This window comes from Callithrix jacchus, chromosome 13 (genome assembly GCF_049354715.1).
Source record: "Callithrix jacchus isolate 240 chromosome 13, calJac240_pri, whole genome shotgun sequence".
NCBI classification, from domain to species: domain Eukaryota; kingdom Metazoa; phylum Chordata; class Mammalia; order Primates; family Cebidae; genus Callithrix; species Callithrix jacchus.
In genome coordinates this window covers 88,794,473-88,814,039 of record NC_133514.1, presented here as the reverse complement: position 1 = coordinate 88,814,039, position 19,567 = coordinate 88,794,473, and the positions used below count along the sequence as shown (strand labels likewise).

The window sequence follows — 19,567 nt, the reverse complement described above, 5'->3', positions numbered from 1 at the left end:
ACTGGAGGCTGAGGTGGAAGGATTGCTTGAACCCAGGAGTTGGAGGTTGCAGTGAGCTGAGATTATGCCATTGCACTCTAGCCTGGGCAACAAGAGTGAAACTCCATGTTCAAAAAAAAAACAAAAAAAAAAAGAAAGAAAAAGGAAGAAGAAGGGAGGGATAAGACTTGAAGGATTCTAAGCATAAGGGCACCTTGAGGGAAGAAGATCTGAGAGGGGATCTTCAGAGGACCTTGTAGAGAACTGGATTGTTGGGAAAAATCATCAACAAAGAACTGGGAATGCACTCGGACAGACTTTGCCTGATGTGTGGTCAGTGTTAATACAAAAATTGTGTTAAATGCCAACTATGAGAAAATTGCTTCAGAACTCATGAGGGTTTTTCAGATTTCTCTTGACACCTGCAAAACTAATCAAAAACTTAATTACTTGAATCAATAAGTCCATTGTGTTGTGTCTAATGATTTTGGAGGTCAGAAATGAGGGGGGGACTCTGCTAGAAGATTCTGCTATTCTATGTGGAGGCTATAAAGGTCACCCAATGGTTCTCTGCTACCATTTAAGAGGAAGAAATGGAAAAAGTCAACTAATCAACATTCTTTGAGCACCTACTTAGCATGGCACAGGCTCTGTTGTCAGAATGGAGCAGTCTCTTCCAACCTGCATGTCCTTGCAAGAGTCACTTAACCTCTCTAAGTGTTCAGTTTTGTAGAGAAACTTCCTCATGGTATTATTATGAAGTTCAAATGAGATTTTATATATATATATGTGTGTGTGTGTGTGTATATGTATATATACATATATATGTAAAAGTTACTGCTGTTGTTTTTGTTCTTTGGGAAAGTTATCTTGCTTATGTGTGGAGGCACAAAGATAAAGTAGATGTGATTTCTATTATTAAGCAGCTTAGAGAGACAAGCCCTACACCACAGATGGATAAGATGGCAATGCACAGTAGCTGTGACAAGTGCTGGCTTAACATGGGAGATTAGTGGGAGGGAAATGACTGTGATCCTACAGGACTTCATGGAAGGTGAACGTGTTTCAGATGAATGAGTAGAAGAAGGGCATTCCAGGCTATAGGGGAAGCAGAGATAAAGGGGAAAGCTGAAGGGATGTAGCAGTTGTATCATGTAAGGTTCTTGTGGGGAGGTGGGGTTAGCTAAGTCTGGAAAGCAAGTGGGATGGACTGGAAGGTCTGAAATTCCATCAAAAGCCATTTATCCTGTTTCAAGTTGTTTTTCATAAACTTCTATTGAAATATTCTAAATAGGAGCTTGCTGGAGTCCAAAGCCATACCACAAGCAAGACATCCCATGGAAGTCTCATATTTTATCTTAGAAGTTCCTGTAGTTTTTGTGTTTTGCTCAGCAGTGTCTTCAGATTTACTTTTTCATATGAAAATGATCTTTTAAATTACTTATATTGAGTGAAAGGGAAGGACCCAGTGTTGTATTCTATAGCTTCCCTTCTTCCAGGTGCATGGTCTCATGCTGCTGTGGGGGAGACCCCGGTGTGAGACATAAGACCATGTAGGGTCTGGGTGACTACAGACTGGAATGAAAGCAATGTTCATAAATAGTCTATCTATTGTGGGGGTGGGGGTGGGGGTGGCGTGGAGACTAGTGGAGTTGCTAGAGGAGGGCGCCTGAGAGTCTGAAATGAAGGGCTCACTAGAATTGGTGAGAGGACATGTTAATGTCTACGGATCCAAGTTGACATCCGGAGGCAGTCACTTACTGGCTGTATGGCATGGTGAAGGTGTAACGTTTCTCAACCTCAGAGCCCTTACTCACTGGTACAGCCAAACTTTATAATAATGTCTTTCTTGAGGGGTTGGTGGGATTTGATTATAGGACATTCATATGGTTTGGCTGTGTCGCCACCCAAATCTCATCTTGAATTGCAGCTCCCCAAATTCACACATGCTGTGGGAGGGACCAGGAGGGAGATAATTGAATCATGGGGCAGTTTCTCCCATACTGTTCTTGAGATAGTGAATAAGTTTCACAAGGTCTGATGGTTTGATAAGGGGTTTCCTCTTTCATTGGTTCTCATTCTCTCTTGCCTGCTGTCATGTAAGACATGCCTTTCAGGCCAGACACAGTGGCTCACACCTGTAATTCCAGCACTTTGGGAGGCTGAGGCAGGTGGATCACCTGAGTGCAAGACCAGACTGGCCAACATGGTGAAACCCTGCCTCTACTAAAAATACAAAAATTAGCCAGGCATGGTGGTAGGCACCTGTAATCCCAGCTATTCAGGAGGCTGAGGCAGGAGAATCGCTTGAACCTGGGAGGTGGAGGTTGGAGTGAGCCTAGATATGGCACTCCAGCATGGGCAACAAGAGTGAAACTCCATCTAAAAAAAAAAAATACATGCCATTCACCTTCCACCACGATTGTGCCATATGGAATTGTGAGTCTGTTAAATCTGTTTCCCTTAAAATGACCCAGTCTTGGGTATGTCTTTGACAGCAGCATGAGAACAGACTAATACAGTGATAATGTGCATAAAGAGATTATCTAACAGTTCCTGCTCCTAACGGGGACTTAGGAGTGTGAGTATTCCTTTCCAATCCTCTTTTTCTTCTTTCTCTTCCTGCCTCCCTGCATGATGAAGTGGCAGTGGGAATTCAGGGAAGAAGTAATGGCTATATTTCCTCTTCCAGAGCCTCCCATCAATTTCCCCTATGTTTCTGAGTCATTTAGCCTCAGTGCCAGTTTCCACATCTTTAGAATGGGAAAACTTCCTCATGGATATTAGGAGGTTCAAATGAGATCACATATGAATACTCAGTAAATTTAAATGATTAAAAATAGTCCCAAGTGCCTCCCATCTTTAAAAGAATCACCTTCCCATCTCCTATCCAGCTCTGGTTGTTGCCCTCTTTTAATCTCTTTACAGATTAGCTTCACCAAAGTTTTCCAAGTGACTGTCCTCACTTCCTACCTCCCATTCTCTCTGAAATCTAAGGCTCTCTGGCTTTGCTCCCATCCCTCCAAGCTGTGGGGGGTCATCAGGGACCTCTTCCTTGTAGAATCTCAGGGACGACCTTTTGAAAACAGTAGCCACGATTAAACTCCTTTCTTAAAATCTGTTCATCCTTTGAATTTTGTTGTAACCACTCTCATAGTTTTCCTTCTGCCTCTCTGGCTACTCTTCCTCAGTTTTTCTTATGCCCATTTTCTTCTGTTGCAGCTTAAAGGCTGATTTTTTCCCCCTGGGGTTCCCTGTTCATCTTCTTCTCACTCTTAATTCTTTCGGGAGGTCATCTTATTGACTTGTGGTTTGATTTATTATTTCCTGCCTAAATCACTCTCCTAAGTATCAGGCCATTATGGTCAACTGCCTCCTGGGAGCCTTTACTTGGATTCTTCTGCCCCTGCCTTTGCAACTTGCTTCCTTTCTGTGTTTGACTTTTCACTGACTGTCACCACCTCAGGTGCCTAAGATAGTCATTGCTGACTACTCCCTTTGTCTTATTCTTCATGTGAAATCAATCACTAAGTCTTCATTCTACCACTCAAAGTACTTTAGGAACTTTTCCTTTTATCCACCCCAATACCATTCTCTTGTGTCAGACTTTCATCATTTCCTACCTGGAGTGTTACACTAGCTTTCTTAATAGTCTCCCTACTTGGAATACTGCTCTGCTACAGCCCATTCTCTACATGCAGCTCGAGTTGCTCCCCAGCCTTGAACCTTCCAGTGCCTCTCCATTGCCCTCAAGGCAAAACCCACATTCCTGTACTTGTGTGCAATGAAGGCCACTCCGGCTCTGGCCTTGCTTACCTTTCCAGCTTCCCCTTTCACCACTCTGGGAGAGGTTTCAAATGAATGAACTACCTGTAGTTTGTATACATCATTGGATGATTTACTTTCAGCTCTTGGTGTATGTTAGTTCTCCTGGCCAGTATCCTCCAATTCCTCCAACTCTTTTGTGACTAACACGTATTAAGCCTTCAGAATTCAGCTCTGTGGATGTCTTCTTGGATAAGCCTTTGATAATCTTATGTTCTAGGTCTGTTCTAGGTCTCAGTTGGGACCTCATTGTACTTGGATTATTTTGATGGTAGTAAGATATGCAAATGTAGGACCTCAAGAGACAGAGACCTGTAGGGGACTTATATTTTCTCTTTATTCTATGTCCATTTAAATTTGAATACCACTAAGAGTATTAGGTGCACTGCTTCCAAACCTTTGTAGGCATGGTTCTTTAATGAACCAAGCTGTCTTGAGCCCAGGGTCTGGCATAGCTTTCTTGGTGCTGGGGGAATATGTAGAGAGGCTTCTCTACATCCTTTAGCCAATCTCTACTCGTGATTATTCTAGCAAGTAGGTGTAGGGAGTCCTGATTCCTTTTATTCTCCCTCTGGCAAAAATTATGGGCTCATAGTGACGTAGAATTATGACTTTTTTTTCCTTTAGTGTAGTCTCAGAGCTCAGAAAATCCATCTTTGTAAAAAGTGCCTTTTATAATGTTGTTATTCATTTCCTATGCCAGTAATAGAAAATGCCTTCCCAGACCTGAAGTACTTGATTCGTAATGCTTTTGGTAGAAATGATGCCTTCTTATTTTCTGTGACTTTGCAAGCTCTTGTTTTACATCTGGGTGTGTAGTGTCTCCTGAAACATTACAGGAACTTTCTCATGCTACACGAATGTGGATTTGTTTCTACATCCAAGATGTTGGACTGTTAGAGCTAAGAAGGATTTCTACTAGTCCAGTAATTCTCACAGCTACTGGGCATGAGAACATATGCACTTAAGGAAAAACACACAGATTCTCAGCTCCCACTATAGAGTTTCTTAATCTATGGAGTTAGAATAATTCTATAGATTAAGAATAATGATCTTAGAATTTGGAGTGAGCCCAGGAATCTGCATTTTGAGTACACTTCTAAGTTGATTCATGCAGGTAGCTCAGTGCTGGCCTGGGAAACCTCTGGATCCAAGCCTTAGACTTGCAAAGGTGAAAATAGACATGCAGGTAGGATATGGGTTGCTGAAGGTCGTATGAACGGGTAGTGGGTTCAGAATGGCCTCAGGGATTGGTGACTGCACTGCTGTTTCTTCCACAGGTATGTTCCTGCAAGACTTCTCTCTTTCCCTGGGGGCTTCATCACAGACATCTCTAGGTTTGCCTTGGCCATGATGTCCAAGTGGTCTGCTTGGTCCCATGTCTGTGTCTGAGCTGGCTCTGTGGGAGGTGCCAAGCTGCCTTCAACCTGTGCATAGCACTTTAAAGCGCTCAATAAATATTTGTCAAGTGAAGTCAATGAAGCAGGAAAGGATCTCAACTAGCTTTGAGTTAATGGTTCAAGATGACATTCTTTCTTCCTAAGGCAACAATTCTCAAAGCGGGGATGGGGAAAGCAACCACTTCTTGGCAGGGAGGGGAATGATTTTTTTTTTAACCACTAGTCGTGGGAAAGGTGGCAAGAGGAGGAAGACAAATTTAATTTGAAAAATCATGTCCAATATAAGTACTGTGTCAAAGACTCAGTTTCTGACTAAGCACATTGCTGCTAAGGATAAGGACTACATTTTTCAGCTATATGTGGCCATGTGATTAAGCTTTGGTGAACAGAATATACGTGGAATTGTGTGGAAGCTTCTAGAAACTTTCCTTGTCAGCTGGCATATGCCTTTTGCCCCTTTCTTCTGTATGCTGACCTGCTTCTTCGATCACAGGTGTGATGGACAGAGTGAGAACTGGGTGCCTCAGCCTCCACACTGTTCCCACGTTGGGCTTAGATAATTCTTTGTTGCCGTGGGTTGTAGGACAACATTTAACAGCATCCCTGGCCTCTACTTATTTGATGCCAATTTCACCTCCTCCCCAGTGTGACAAGAAAAAATGTCTCTAGACATTGCCAACTGTCCTTTAGGGGAAAATAATATCTGTGATGAAGAGCCACTGATCCAGAACCATCGTAGACTGGGAGGTAGTCTTGGGAAAGATAGAAGGAGCCTGGGTCCTCAACTCCTTGGTGGGGCACCAACTGCAGGGAGCCTGTCTCCAGATTTTCCAAATAGGAGAAATAAATAACCCACGATTACTTTGAATCTATGCTAGTTGCAGTCATACTTAATTCTAATTGATTAAATTGCCTGTTTTTTTTGAAATACAAAACAAAGCTCAACAGAATTTATTTGGCAGCCATAAAAAATGAAATCATGTCCTTCGCAGCAAGATGAATGGAATTGGAGGCCAGTATCCTTGGTGAACTAACTCAGGAAGTCAAATACCATGTGTTCTCACTCATGAGTGGGAGATAAATAATGGGTAAACATAGACATAAGATAGAAATGACAGACACTGGGTACTCCAGAAAGAGGGAGGTTGGAAGGAGGGCGAGGGTTGAAAAATTACCCATTGGGTACAATGTTCACTATTTGGGTAATGGGTACACTAGAAGCCCAGTCCCCACCAATACAAAATATACTCAGGTGACAAACATGCACACGTACCTCCTGAATCTAAAATATTATAAAATAATAAATTGCATTACTGTTAAAATAGCAAAGCATCGGAAGCAACTTGAACCAGTAATAGAACACTTAAATGAACTACCATATATCCATAGGATGAAATTATATTTGCTGAAAAAGGAATGACAAATATCTCTGATTGGTACATGTACATATGTTTGTTTGTATGTATGTATTTAGGTATGTAGGTATTGACTCATGGTTTTCTATATTATTTGAGAGGATGTAATCTATTACTGTCATTATTTATTTTCATGCTCAAACGGTCCGAAGTTTGGCTAGTGGAAGTTCTTTCAAACTGACTCCTGTGTCTTTATCAGTTTTCCCCAATATTCTTTGATCACTATTTGGTTCTTTTGTTCCTTGTTGTTACTTTAAGTTCTGGTATACATGCGCAGAACGTGCAGGTTTTAAGAATGGCATTTAGAAGCCAAGCTCTTAGTGCTAGGTATGCTCACTGCTTTTGGCATGTAAAACAACCAAGCCCTCTCAAGTGGGCACTGTAGGAAATATTATATATGTGCAATAGGTTGAATAGTGTGCCTCTAAAGCTAATGTCTATCCAGAACCTCAGAATGTGACTTTATTGGGAAACAGAGCCTTTGCAGATATAAATAGTTAAGATGAGGTTATATTGGATTAGGGTGGGTCCTAAATCCAATGACTGGCATCTTTGTAAGCAAAAAGAGACGAAGACATGAAGCCACAGAGACACAGGCCACGAAGAGAAGACCATCTGAAGACAGAAACACAAAGGTTGGAGTGATGCCACTGCAAGCCAAGGAATGCCAGAGAACCTCAAGGATTGCTGGCTACCACCAGGAGCTAGTCAACAGGGAATAGTTTTTCTCAGGGAAAAACCCAACTCTGCCAATACCTTAATTTTGGATTTCTAGACTCCAGAACTGTGAAAGAATAAATTTCTATTGTTTTAACTGCCCCTCCCCCGCCACACACACACACACACACACACACACTCAAATTCATTCTATTGGGAGGATATATAAACAGAATGAGAAAGTACTGTGAAGAACATGGGTTTAAGAAAGTTTAACTCAAATGTTAAGGAATGGTTAATTAGTTGAAAGTGTCAGTTATACTTTCTATATTAGCTTAAGTAGAAAAGGCAAGGAAGCTCGTACGTAGAATCTAAAGCAGACTTGCAGGAATCTCTGGTGACCTCTGGGACTTGAACCAGAGAACTGGGGCCCCTAGAACACACACTCTCTCCCTACTTCACCTACCCCACTGTCTAATTCTCTCCTACTCCACATGATCTTTCTCCACATAGTGGAGAACATGGCCCCTGAGACAGCCTTGGACTCACATGGCAACAGCTGGGTCAAGAAGGAAAGGCATGAAGCGGGCAGGTCACCTGAGGTCAGGAGTTTGAGACCAGCCTGGCCAACATGGTGAAACTCCATCTCTACTGAAAATACAAAAATTAGGCTAGCGTGGTGGCACACACCTGTAATCCCAGCTACTCAGGAAGCTGAGGCAGGAGAATTGCTTGAACCTGGGAGGCAGAGGTTGCAGTGAGCGGATGTCGCACCACTGCACTCCAGTAGAAAGGCATTCGCTCCTACCAGCTGCACGCAGAAGCACTGAGATTGGCACTTGCTGTGATAAGACCGTCCTGAGTCAGTCACTGTGGTCGAGGTAAAGTGCTGTGATTGTTCCAGCCTGGCTCATGCCCTTCCTCTGCAGTTAAGGGTTCAAGGCCTGAGACTAGAAGAGCCAGGGGTGGGAAGTGGGCACAGACAACACTACTTTGCTGCCCAATTCACACGCAACTTTCTTCACACATGCACAATCTCAAAGATATGTGTGCTTAAAATAGCACCAAGTTGTTTATACCTCCTTCCCCAGGAGAAAACCGCCACCCCAGTGCACCCAATATAGAAACCGTGGTGGAGGAGAAACAAGATAATAAAAGCTTTTATTTTTAAAAAGGGGAAAGGGAACAGAAGAAGGCAGCCACTGGCGGAGAGCACAGTGTCCTGCTTGTCAGGAAGAGTGAGTCAGCAGGCAGACAGTTCCTTGGTTGTTCCAGCCTGGTTGTGGGTGAGTCTGTGGTCGGTCAGTATGGCTTCCCTGTTGCTGGGATCTCCCATCAAGGACTCACCTCAGACATGCCTGAGGAGCACCTGGGAAGATTTTGCTGCTGGGATTGTCCTGCCTTGAGGCCCACTCCCTTCTGGCATGGGCTCTGGGGCCTGGGGTTGACAATCATATGCACCTATATGTTCAGCTTAAGGTTTCTCTGACAATACAGCCTCATAAAACTCCCACTCATTTCATTGGTTCGAATCTGTGCCCAATCTTGCAGTTCTGTCCCTTAGCTCATTTCCTTAATTCTCAGCTTAATGGCATTGTCGGCTGTTGCCTTAGATCCAGGGCCCAGAGCTTGCTACTTCCTATGAGGCCCTCTCTGAGCCTGTTTATGAGGCTGGGGCAAGAGCTCAAAAATAAGTCCCTTGTCCACTCCATCTTCTCTTTCCACTGGACTCTGTTCTGCTCAGTGGGGCCCCATGCAAGCATATGGACAACTCAGTGGGCATGTCCAAACTCCATTCACACCCAGCCTCCATCAGCATCTCTTAGTAGCACCTCAGGCTAAGGGGTGTGTTACCTGGAAGCCCAATGCCCTTTTAGAAGGAGGATTTGGAGAAGGGACCCTAATGGGAACGGAAAGCAAGCTCTGGGCCATTTGGGCAGGGCATTCTGTGGTCCTAGGTGCTTGGAGCATGGTCTAGAAGAGAGTCCCAGGCTCCAGGTTGACATATCCTCTTGGACCCATGAGCTCCTTGTCTATAGGGAAGGGGCAGAGGAATGGCTAGAGGGAGGTCAGATTGGGACATTTTAAAGCATTAAGGGTTAATATAGGGTCCTTCTTGCACCGGCATAAGGTCAGTACGGCCTCTGTCCCCAGGCTGCTCCCAAGTGAGTGACACCTAATCATGGCCAGGAATTGCTAGCATTTTTTTTTTTTTGGCAATGAAAACATTTAGAATAGAAGGTGTTTGGGTTCAGAATTCCCCATTTCTTTTCATCCTCCCAGGTAGTCACTTCCTAGTCAGGACATTAATTTTAATCAGGGTCAGGGACAGAACTCACTGAGGAAGGAATGACGCAGCTGGTGCTGAACTGTTTAAGGGGGCCTGATGAGTCAGGTTGTGGGAAAGTGACAAGGAGTTGGAAACTACTGCTGAAAGGGGCCAATCCCTCTCCCCTCCATTCTCCCTGTATTTCACCCTGTTGGCAGAATCCAACAGGCAAAGGAAAACTGTGTGTTGGGTCGGGTGCGGTTGCTTACACCTGTAATCTCAGGACTTTGGGAGGGCGAGGTGGGCAGATCACCTGAAGTCAGGAGTTCAAGACCAGCCTGGCCAATGTGGCAAAAACCCATATCTACTAAAAATACAAAAACTAGTTGGGTGTGCTAGCAGATGCCTGTAATCCCAGCTACTAGGGAAGCTGAGGCAGGAGAATCACTTGAACCTGGAAAGCAGAGGCGGCAGTGAGCCAAGATCATGACACTGCACTCCAGCCTGGGTGACAGAGAGAGTGAGACTCCATCTTTAAAAAAGAAAGACAGAAAACAGTGGGTTGCAGAGTCCCTGCCATCACAGATTAGCGTGTAGAAGGGTGGGCTTAGAACTAGGAGACAATAACTTAATACCTGCTCAGGCAGGGAGCTCAGTCATTCTCCCCCACCCAGCCCCCGGGTCTTGGAGCATTAGCTAAAGGCAGAAAGAGGCAATTCTAATATGTCCATGCATCCTGCTTTAGTCTAACTAAAATGAGCAGTCAGAGCGCTCTAATATTCTGACATTTTCCTACCAAGCCTTTTCTAATGCTTTAGGCATGGGTACACACGATTTGGATCACAGTATATATCAGCTAGTCGTTTAACCATGTAGCAAGGACTGTCAGATCCCCAGCACTTCTTGACTCTACCTATTCCATCTTCTAGAGATGTCACTTGTAACATTCTGTATCAATTTTGGTTGTGGTTGCAATGACACAGATTCTAACTTAAGTACCAATTGAGTTTATTGGAAGATAGGGGGATGGGGGAGAGTTGATGTTATTACATCAAAGTAATAGCAACCTGGGCTTGGGAGGGAAGGAAACCAGGATGACTCTGGGTATCTCTTGGCATTTCTCCTACAGCACTGTTGTCAGACCCAGTCCCAATTTCCCTTCATTCTGCATGTCTGTGTACTTAAGGGTTCAAATTCCTTCAGGGAAGAATCTTATTGGCTAAGTTTGGGTTAAGTGTCTGTCCCTTGGGCCAATCCCCATGGCCAGGGGATTGGAGTACCATGATTGATTACACCTGAGTCACTGACTCTATTTTGAGAGTGTGGTATTGAGGCCGGCAGACCCCATGGGATGGGAAAGGAGCAGATCCCATAAGGAAGGGAAGGCGCTGTTACTAGAAGGTGGGAAGCGTGCAGGGAAGACAAAAACAAGAAATGATGATTACAGCAGGCCAGCTGGGATTTGAAGATTATGAGAAGAGGAAGTAACCAGATTGTAAAAGGCATGGAGGAGGGAAGATGCTTCTTAGCCCAGGCTCACACCTCATTGACTGATAAGTCAAATCCTTCCTGACTGGATTGTCTCTTCACTGCAATGTGTTCAGGGGAACACGACTTAAATGACACATTGTCCTGGGTTTCCTCTTGTATGCCCTCTTCCACCTTGTTCTTTTCCTTTGCGTGATACTGCCCTAATTCTGGATGGCCCCCCTCCTTGGATTTCCCATCAAAACTAATCTTTCTAGAGTCTTTTTCCTATAGGACTTTCTCTTTTTTTTCCTTATGACTGAGTCTTGCTCTGTTGCACAGGCTATAGGGCAGTGGTGTAATGTTAGCTCATTGCAGCCTCTGCCTCCCAGGTTCAAGTGATTCTTTTGCCTGAGCCTCTTGAGTAGCTGGGATTACAGTTGCCCTCCCCTACACCTGGCTAATTTTCTATTTTTACTAGAGACAGGGTTTCGCCATGTTGACCAGGCTGGTCTCCTCCTGACCTCAAGTGATCCACCCACCTTAGCCTCCCAAAGTGCTGGGATTACAGGCCTGAGCCACCACACTGGCCAGGACTTTCTCTTGCTATTAGATGGGAAGAGATTGAGAAGAGACCAGGTAAAACTAGTTCAATTAGGATGTTAATATCTAAGATCTTACTGTGTTGCTTCTCTCACTGAAAATCCAGGGAATGAGTGGAGAAATGTTAGGCTCCATGGTGGGCTGCTGGTAAAGGCATCTTAGGGGATAAATTTTGCTGCCTCTCAGTCGCATCATCCAGATGCTGGCTTGATGTGGGTGTGACTGCACGATCCTGATGCCAGGTGTTTGCATGCCCTCGTGCACCTGACGCTGAGTCTGGAGTCCTTAGACTCCATCTTGCAGCCTCAAAAGAAATGATTATTTGCATTCAATTACAATCAGCATTAGGCATATAAAATCTGTCTGCCATGTGGTGCCAGGGTGACATTTAAAACCTTAATCGGCTGGACATGGTGGCTCACTCCTGTAATCTCAGCACTTTGGGAGGCTGAGGCATGCGAATCTCGAGGTCAGGAGTTCAAGACCAGCCTGACCAATATGGTGACACCCCATCTCTACTAAAAATACAAAAACAAACAAACAAACAAACATAATTAGCCAGGTGTGGTGGTGCACACCTGTAGTCCCAGCTACTCAAGAGGCTGAGGCAGGAGAATCGCTGGAACCCGGGAGGCAGAGGCTGCAGTGAGCTGAGATCGCACCACTGCACTCCAACTTTGCCAACAAGGGCAAAACTCTGCCTCAACAACAACAAAAAGGCTGTTGGTACCTGGACACTGCACCATTTGCAGCTCAGTTTAGCATGTTGGACCAGCTGAAGTACAATAGCTCAGTCCTTGTTCTTACCTGGAAATTCTTCATTGATTGATTCATGTATTTACTCCATAGGTATTTATTGAGAGTTTACCATGTGCTAGAGACTGTGAGACTCCCTCTCAAAACAAAACAAAACAACCCTTAATCACCTGGTAAGGTGAGGGGACTGACCAATCAGAACTATTGCTGGAGCTCTCAGCTGTGCTGTGTGTTAACCGTTTGGTTGCTGGATTATGGAGAAATTCCTGAAGGTCCTAGAGAGAGACTAAGGTGATAGGGCTCAGAGCAGTGACTGCTTCTCACAAAGCGTGCAACATATTTCAATATTTTAACAATTTGAATGTCTGCACTGGTGTGAATCAGGAGGCAGTCAGTCCTAGATGTGGGTATAGGGAAGAATAATCTGGAGTCCTGAAGGTCAAAAGGGCCTGAATTTGGAAGTTCCTAGGATGAGCAGATAGGTGTGGAGGAAGGGGGTCCTTAGGCTACCATTGGCCTTGTGGCTTGGAGCTTGCAGGGTGCTGTGCATGGCAGTGCGGGGCAGGGCTGCAGGTGATGGGTGCTGTCCATGAGGAATGTGTTGGTCAGAGGTGGGACAAGTGGGATGGGTGTGGCAGTTAAAGGAGGTCCCAGGAGAAGGAAAGAGAAGCACAAGCCTTCCTCACAAGTGGGGAGTTGGAGGCAGGAAATGGTAGGGGGAGGGCCTGGGAATGACAGTATTGGCTGCTGCTTTAGGCAGTTCTGTATTTATGTAAAATATGGTTATATATTTCTAGGTCCTCCTCACAGTTGAAAAGGCATAAGCACACAGCAGCCCATGAGGGTGATTAAGACAAACGCCATGACATTGCCTTGGCTCTGTCAAGGTGGGGTGGGAGCTAAATGGGGAAAGAAGGAAGGCTATTATGGGCTGACTTGACATACAGAAGCTTTCAGCATTTAAAAACGTAGATTCTGTGCCATGGCTCCTTCCTTCTGCTCTGGCCACCTTCTGTAGACACTGCCTGAATGATGAATCTTAGGACCCCCCACAACATGGCCCTTGGGTAAAAGCATCATTTCTTTGGTCCTTAGCAGTGGTTCTGGAAAGGGCGTGGTTGGGGGTCCAGGAGGAGCCCCGATGAGCTTCTAAAGCCAAGTCTAGGTGAGCCAGGGAGGGAATGTGTCAGAAAGAGGCCAGAGTCACACCTCCTCCAGGAAGCCATCCTCATTTACTCCAGCCTCCAGGGGACTCTGAATTTTCTGAATGTGCAATTGCTTTTATGTAGGAGGGTCTATTATGTCAACCGAGAAAAAGATGAGACAAGCCTCAATCATTTTAGGAGGTTTACTTGCCAAAGTTAAGGACACACACCTGGGTGACAGGTCTATGCTTTTCTCTGAAGATGATTTTGAGGGCTCCAAATTTAAAGGGGAAAGGGCAGGATATTGAGAAGTACACAGTTTTCATGCAAGAGGGAGGTAGGGAGAAAATAGTCATTTATGCCTTTGGCTCAGTGAATCTGTACTTTTACATAAGATAATATAGCCAAATGGGACTGGGGAAATGCAGGGAACCTGCACTTTTACAGAAGTTAACATAGACAAATGGGGCAGGGGAACAGTCAGGTGTGCATTTGTGTCAGGTGGGGAGAGGGGTGATTGCATCTGTAAAGATAAGTGAGCATTTACATTGTCATGGTGAGTTTTAACAAAAATGCTTTAAAGATCTTCAAGCTCACTAGGGATTTCTTTCTTTCTTTTTTTTTTTCTTATTTTTTTATTGCATTTTAGGTTTGGGGGTACATGTGCAGAACATGCAAGACATTTGCATAGGGCTCACTAGGGATTTCTATGTGGGCAAAATATTAGGGAGGTATGTGGCTTTTCATCTTGTAGCCATCTTATTTAGGAATCAAGGGGAGGCAGTTCTGTGTGACCCAGTTCCCAGCTTAACTTTCCCTTTGGCTTAATGAGTTTGGGGTCTTGAGATTTATTTTCCTTTCACATTTTGAATTATCTGTAGTACCTTTAGCAATTCAAATTCAGAAGGTCTAAGAGGAGATGGAATGACTGAATTTTTTCAAAGGCCCTGAGGCATAATTCTGATAAATGCCCCTGGTTATGAAGCATTGTAGAGCTTTCATAAGAGCTGCCTGGAAATAGAACTTGCAAAATGAAGCCCACCAAAGAAATCCAGCTCCCAAATGTGCTTTGTTTGTTTACCATAGTGTTAAAAAAAATCTGAATGTGAATGCTTTTAGGTGAGGGCATGAAATCTTCATTTTGCTACAGTCTCCTCTATTCCCTATTGCCTTATACCCAAGTACTTCACTTTTTTCATAGCTTATGACTGATGAGCACTTGTACATCCAGGTTAGAGTTATCCTGCACATGGACACATGGGGAGGCAGCCTGTTTTTCCCAGTAGTACTGTCTGAGGGCCAAATATTTCTGAGGCTGTTCTTCAGGTACTGCCTTCAGAATAACTTAGTATCACACACAGGAAAACCAGACTCCTCACTCTGTAGCCATGTCATGGTTATTTTAAGAAATGACATCCTCAGGGTGCACAGCATTTAGTCCTCCTGGAAAAGTACAAAATTTTACCTGAAATTGACATTAAGAATCTTTGAATTGATGAATTTGAGATAAAGACCCCAGAATCAGTAAGCTCTGTCTCCACGATGAGACAGAAGAGAGGCCTCTTTTCCATGCATTATTTCTGGGGGAAGAATGAATGAATTCTCCAGAAGTTGAATTCCATCAGCTCAATGCCATCTAAGTTGCTATGGAGACTTTGTAAACCACTAAGAACCCAGGGCTGGGGCACTCTCTAGCTCTCTCACATTCAACAGAAGTACAATGTGAGCCACAAGTGCAAGTCATTTGTATAATTTTAGATTTTCAAAAGTGGTCATCTTAAAAAAAAGTATTTAAAAAGTTGAAGTTAATTTTAACAATATATTTTGTCATTTAAAAATTTAACAAATATAGAGAATCATTGAGATATTTTTCCTCTTTTGTTATAAGTGTTTGGAACCCAGTGTGCAATTTACACTAGAACATATCTCAGTTTGGACCAGGTTCACTGCAAGTGCTACACATGGGTAGTGGCTACTGCATTCAACAGTGCAGATCTACCCTCTCATGGAGAGGCCAACATGGGGAGGGAGGTCTCAGAATGTGGAAAGACCTTCTTGGGTTGGCCAGTTCCATGGCCTGCCTGTGTGTGCTCTTGTTGCCCCAAATGCACTGGCAGTTGGACCATTGACTCATGTGCTAGCTGCCATTGTTTCCTTTGGACTGAGGGACTTAATTTTAGCCCGGTTTCCTGGCACTGTGCCAACTTTCCTCTGCGCTTCATTTCTTCCCTCTCTAGTCCTTGCATGTCATTGCAACATAATTCAAAGCTTTGATGGGCTAGGATCCAATGTACCCAACCCAAACAGGAAACTGGCTTCCTCATTATTTATTTGAAACTTATTTAAAATCATGAACCAGAAAATGTTGGACACTTGTTTTCAGTACTTCATTGAGCTGTAACTGAATTGAACCTCAGCAATTTCCAGTGGGGCTTCCGATGTGGAATGATTTAGAAGCCTGAACTGTGAGATCAAGAGAACTAATTAGAACATGAATTGACCCTAAGTTTTCCCTGCCTGAGCATGATCACATCTTGTCCTTTGCTTAGAATCTTATTGGTTAGAGGTTATACAACCTTGTATGAGTCTAGGGTATCCCAAAATACTCTGGGACTATTCCCACCAGTATTCCATAAAGAATCTGTTGCGTAAAAGTTCTTCGTCTAGATTTCTGTCCCAAATCCCTTTGTGAATCCCACAAAAGACAGTCTTACCTGTCACCGTGTCTCTTTCTTGTGTGTGCACATAGGAACTATGCACTATATGGTGGTACTATATACCATGTAGCGGCCATGTTGGCTGCCTGTCCAATGGCCATTCCGCTTGCTTTTGCTCCAATATGGCAGAGTTCACCTGTTACGAGAGAAGCTGCATACCAGACGCACACTTTCTCAGACATTTTGGCAGCCATGAATGGCCATACAACCCAGTTCTGCCAAAAAGACACAAGTGAAAGTATTTTGGAGGAGCCTCTAAGAAGGATTTCCCTCCCTGATAAAGAAGAGGAACAGGAGAGAATGACCCTCTTGAAACTCTGTTTGCCCACCTTCTTCTTGATGTGGTTATGATGTATGTAAGCAGGGCAGTCATATCATGACTATGAGGCAACAAGCTCTAGGATGAAAGTGAAGCTTTCTGAGGATGCTGAGAACGATGAAGAAGATGGAAAAAATTGCACCCTTGATTACATCATTGAGGACCAAACCTGGAACTTCCTACGTTTAGGAATAAAATTTCTGTCATTTTAATCACTTTTTTGTCAGGTATTTTGCTACTAGCAGGCAAAGGCATCCTAACTGGTATGGATGCCTGGTACTTGATGATATATTCTTGCCTTCGTTTTTTAGAAGAAAGAGGAGGTCACTGACATACTCTTCCCTCACCTTGTCACCTGGCTGACTCTTACTCATCATGATCACCACACTATATTATATTACTCCTTTACTTGTCAGTTTACCTCATAAAGTTTTTGTGAGGGAAGAGACCATGGCTGTCTGGTTCACTATTGTAGTTTACAGTTCCTGTTATGTAGTAAACGGTAATTCAATAAGTGAATGAATGAATGAATGGGGGCTATCAAGGAGGTGGGACCCTCAGCGCTTGGGTATCTATTTCCTGGAGGTGAGAGAATGAAGACAAGGATGGCATCCTGTTTCTGGCTTTTCCAGTTGGGTGGAGGGTGCTGCCTTTCTCCATGAGTCAACATGAGAGGGAGAGAATAATCTAAAAAGATGAGTTTTGTCCTGGATTTGTTGAGTTTGAGGAAGTGCTTTAGAAACAGTCCCTGTAGGGAGTTGAAGATAAGGTCTAGATTGAAGCATGAGAAGGATGAGATTGGCAAGGATGAATGTACAGCATGAAAGGAGAAGTGAGCCTTCAGTGCTCCATTGATGATGTGGCACCACCATTCACCTTATGGCCCAAGCTAGAAATCAGGAAGTTGTCCTTGTCACCTCCCTCTCCCTCATCCTGCAAATCAACTCATCACCAAGTTCTGGTGATTCTGCCTCCTGTCTGTCATATCCATGAATGTCTCTCCAACACCACTGGAGTCCAAGTCACCATCACTTCTCTCCTGTACTACTGCAGTGGCCTCCCAGTTGGTTTGTCGAATTCACTCCAGTGCCCTTTCATTCATCATAATCCAGCCACAGCAATCTTCTCACTCCTTGAAAGCACCAATCTCCTTGTCTCAAGGCCTTTATCCACAAGGTTCCCTTTGCCAAGGGTACCTCTCCCTCCACACTCCACCTTCTTACACCTCCTGCCTATTCCCTAGATCTCTGCCTAAACCTCACTTCCTCATGGAGGCCTTCCCTAACTACACACCCCCTCACCCTATTGACCTTTGGGGCTTCAGAAACTTAACTTTTTTTGGAGCACCATGTGGAGGGTGTGTGATTTTGTGATCTGTAAAGTTCGTTAAGTAAAAATTTAAAAGACATACATAAAAATTAGAATTATCAACCAAAGTGAGAAATGTAGCTATCAAGGATCAGAACTCATCAGTGTGGACACATGTGTTTTTTACCCTGTAAGACAAGTTGACACAGGAAGCCAAATAGCTTGTGAGTACAGGATTGGACAAGAAACAAAAGTTGCTTGGTTTAAATAGTTCAATTTACTAAACCATAATACCCCCAGTGCCATTTCCCCTACAGAGCTCACCCTTGACACATGTGGCTGTCCCACCCCCCCCCAAACTTCCAGTACTGAAGACCCCCTTCCTAGGTTTTCCTCCTTCCCCTGAGCCTCAGTGGTTGACTTGCTACCCATCAGGTGGACTTAAGCTTGCTTTAGATATGTTCACACCTACCGGGTTAATATTAAACAAGGTTAAGTCAGTCCTGGGAGCAATTTTCTCTGTTAGATGACTTTGTACATGTCTGCTCTGATCTACTACATCTACCTTTTAGTTTTATTAAGAGCTGCGAAAGCAGACCATACTTATATTTCATTCTTTAAAAGTCTATTATTTACTATATTCATTTATTCAGCCTTAAATTCCTTCAGGATCTGAATTGTTGATTGTTTTGGAAAGTGGAACTCCACGGCCTTGAAGCTATTAGCCCTCCTAATGGTCTGGGGATTGTCAGTGTAGATTCAAAACGAAGATGAAACTAAGGAGGGAAGCTGTTTGGAAGGAAGTGGATACGGAGAAAGGCTGAAAACAGTCCTGTGTATGAAATCTTGTCTTATGTTTACTAACCACAAAAATACTCTTGCAAAGTTGTTTATAAGAAGCTTCCTTAGAAATTCCTGGTTTCTTTTAAAAGTAGCTTTGATCTTGACGTATTCCATGCTAATCACATATCATGGGTAACAGGCAAGTTGGCTCCTGTAGCTCCTGAAGGTATAGCGTGTCTTCAGCATAAGAGCCTCACAACCTGTCTTTTGTCACCCAGACAAAAGAAGACATAGAATGACCAGATCACTCTGGTAAATTTATTTGATTTTACCTTGAAACCATAGGTAGGAGAGGTTTTATTGTGACAGAGGGCACTTCAATAGGGACAGCCCATTGTGGCTTCTTTAGTTTCCTTTTAGGGCTGATTTGGAACTTATCATTCAAATTTGTTGAAGTAAATTTCCCTTCTTAGCATATTTTCTTTCAAATCTGCCAACTGTGGTGAAGGGAGGTGGAAGAGAAGTGCTTCTGTGGCAGAGACAAGCATGGATGTGGGTTCAGCCTCAGGGTCTAACATTCTGATAAGTGGCTTGTCCTAGAGAGCTGACCCCTGAGGCATGCTGTGGCCCAGGGTCAGCCCTGATGGGGGTGCCCAGGACCTGTCTGGGAATGCATGGAAGTGGCTCTCAGGATATTGATCTCAAAGTGTTAGGAGCATGTCCTGAACAACTGTCTTCAGTTACTCATTCTCATGAGTTGAAAGAACAATGGATAATTGAGAGGATACCCAAGGGGAGTAAACCTCCAATCGAACAGGGTTTACTCCACTATACAGCTGGTACTATTACCAAGTAAAGGAAAGAATAAGGATAGAACATAAGCAATACCTACTTATGCTTGTGATTGTTCATCTACATGATGGC

The 19,567-nt window shown here is 43.9% G+C and overlaps 1 long non-coding RNA gene across 1 annotated transcript in view; it reads left to right on the top strand.

The window, feature by feature from the left end:
* The window catches only part of LOC103791159 (uncharacterized), a 58,104-nt gene that overhangs the window by 2,897 nt on the left and 35,640 nt on the right, over positions 1 to 19,567 (top strand). The window lies entirely within an intron of this gene.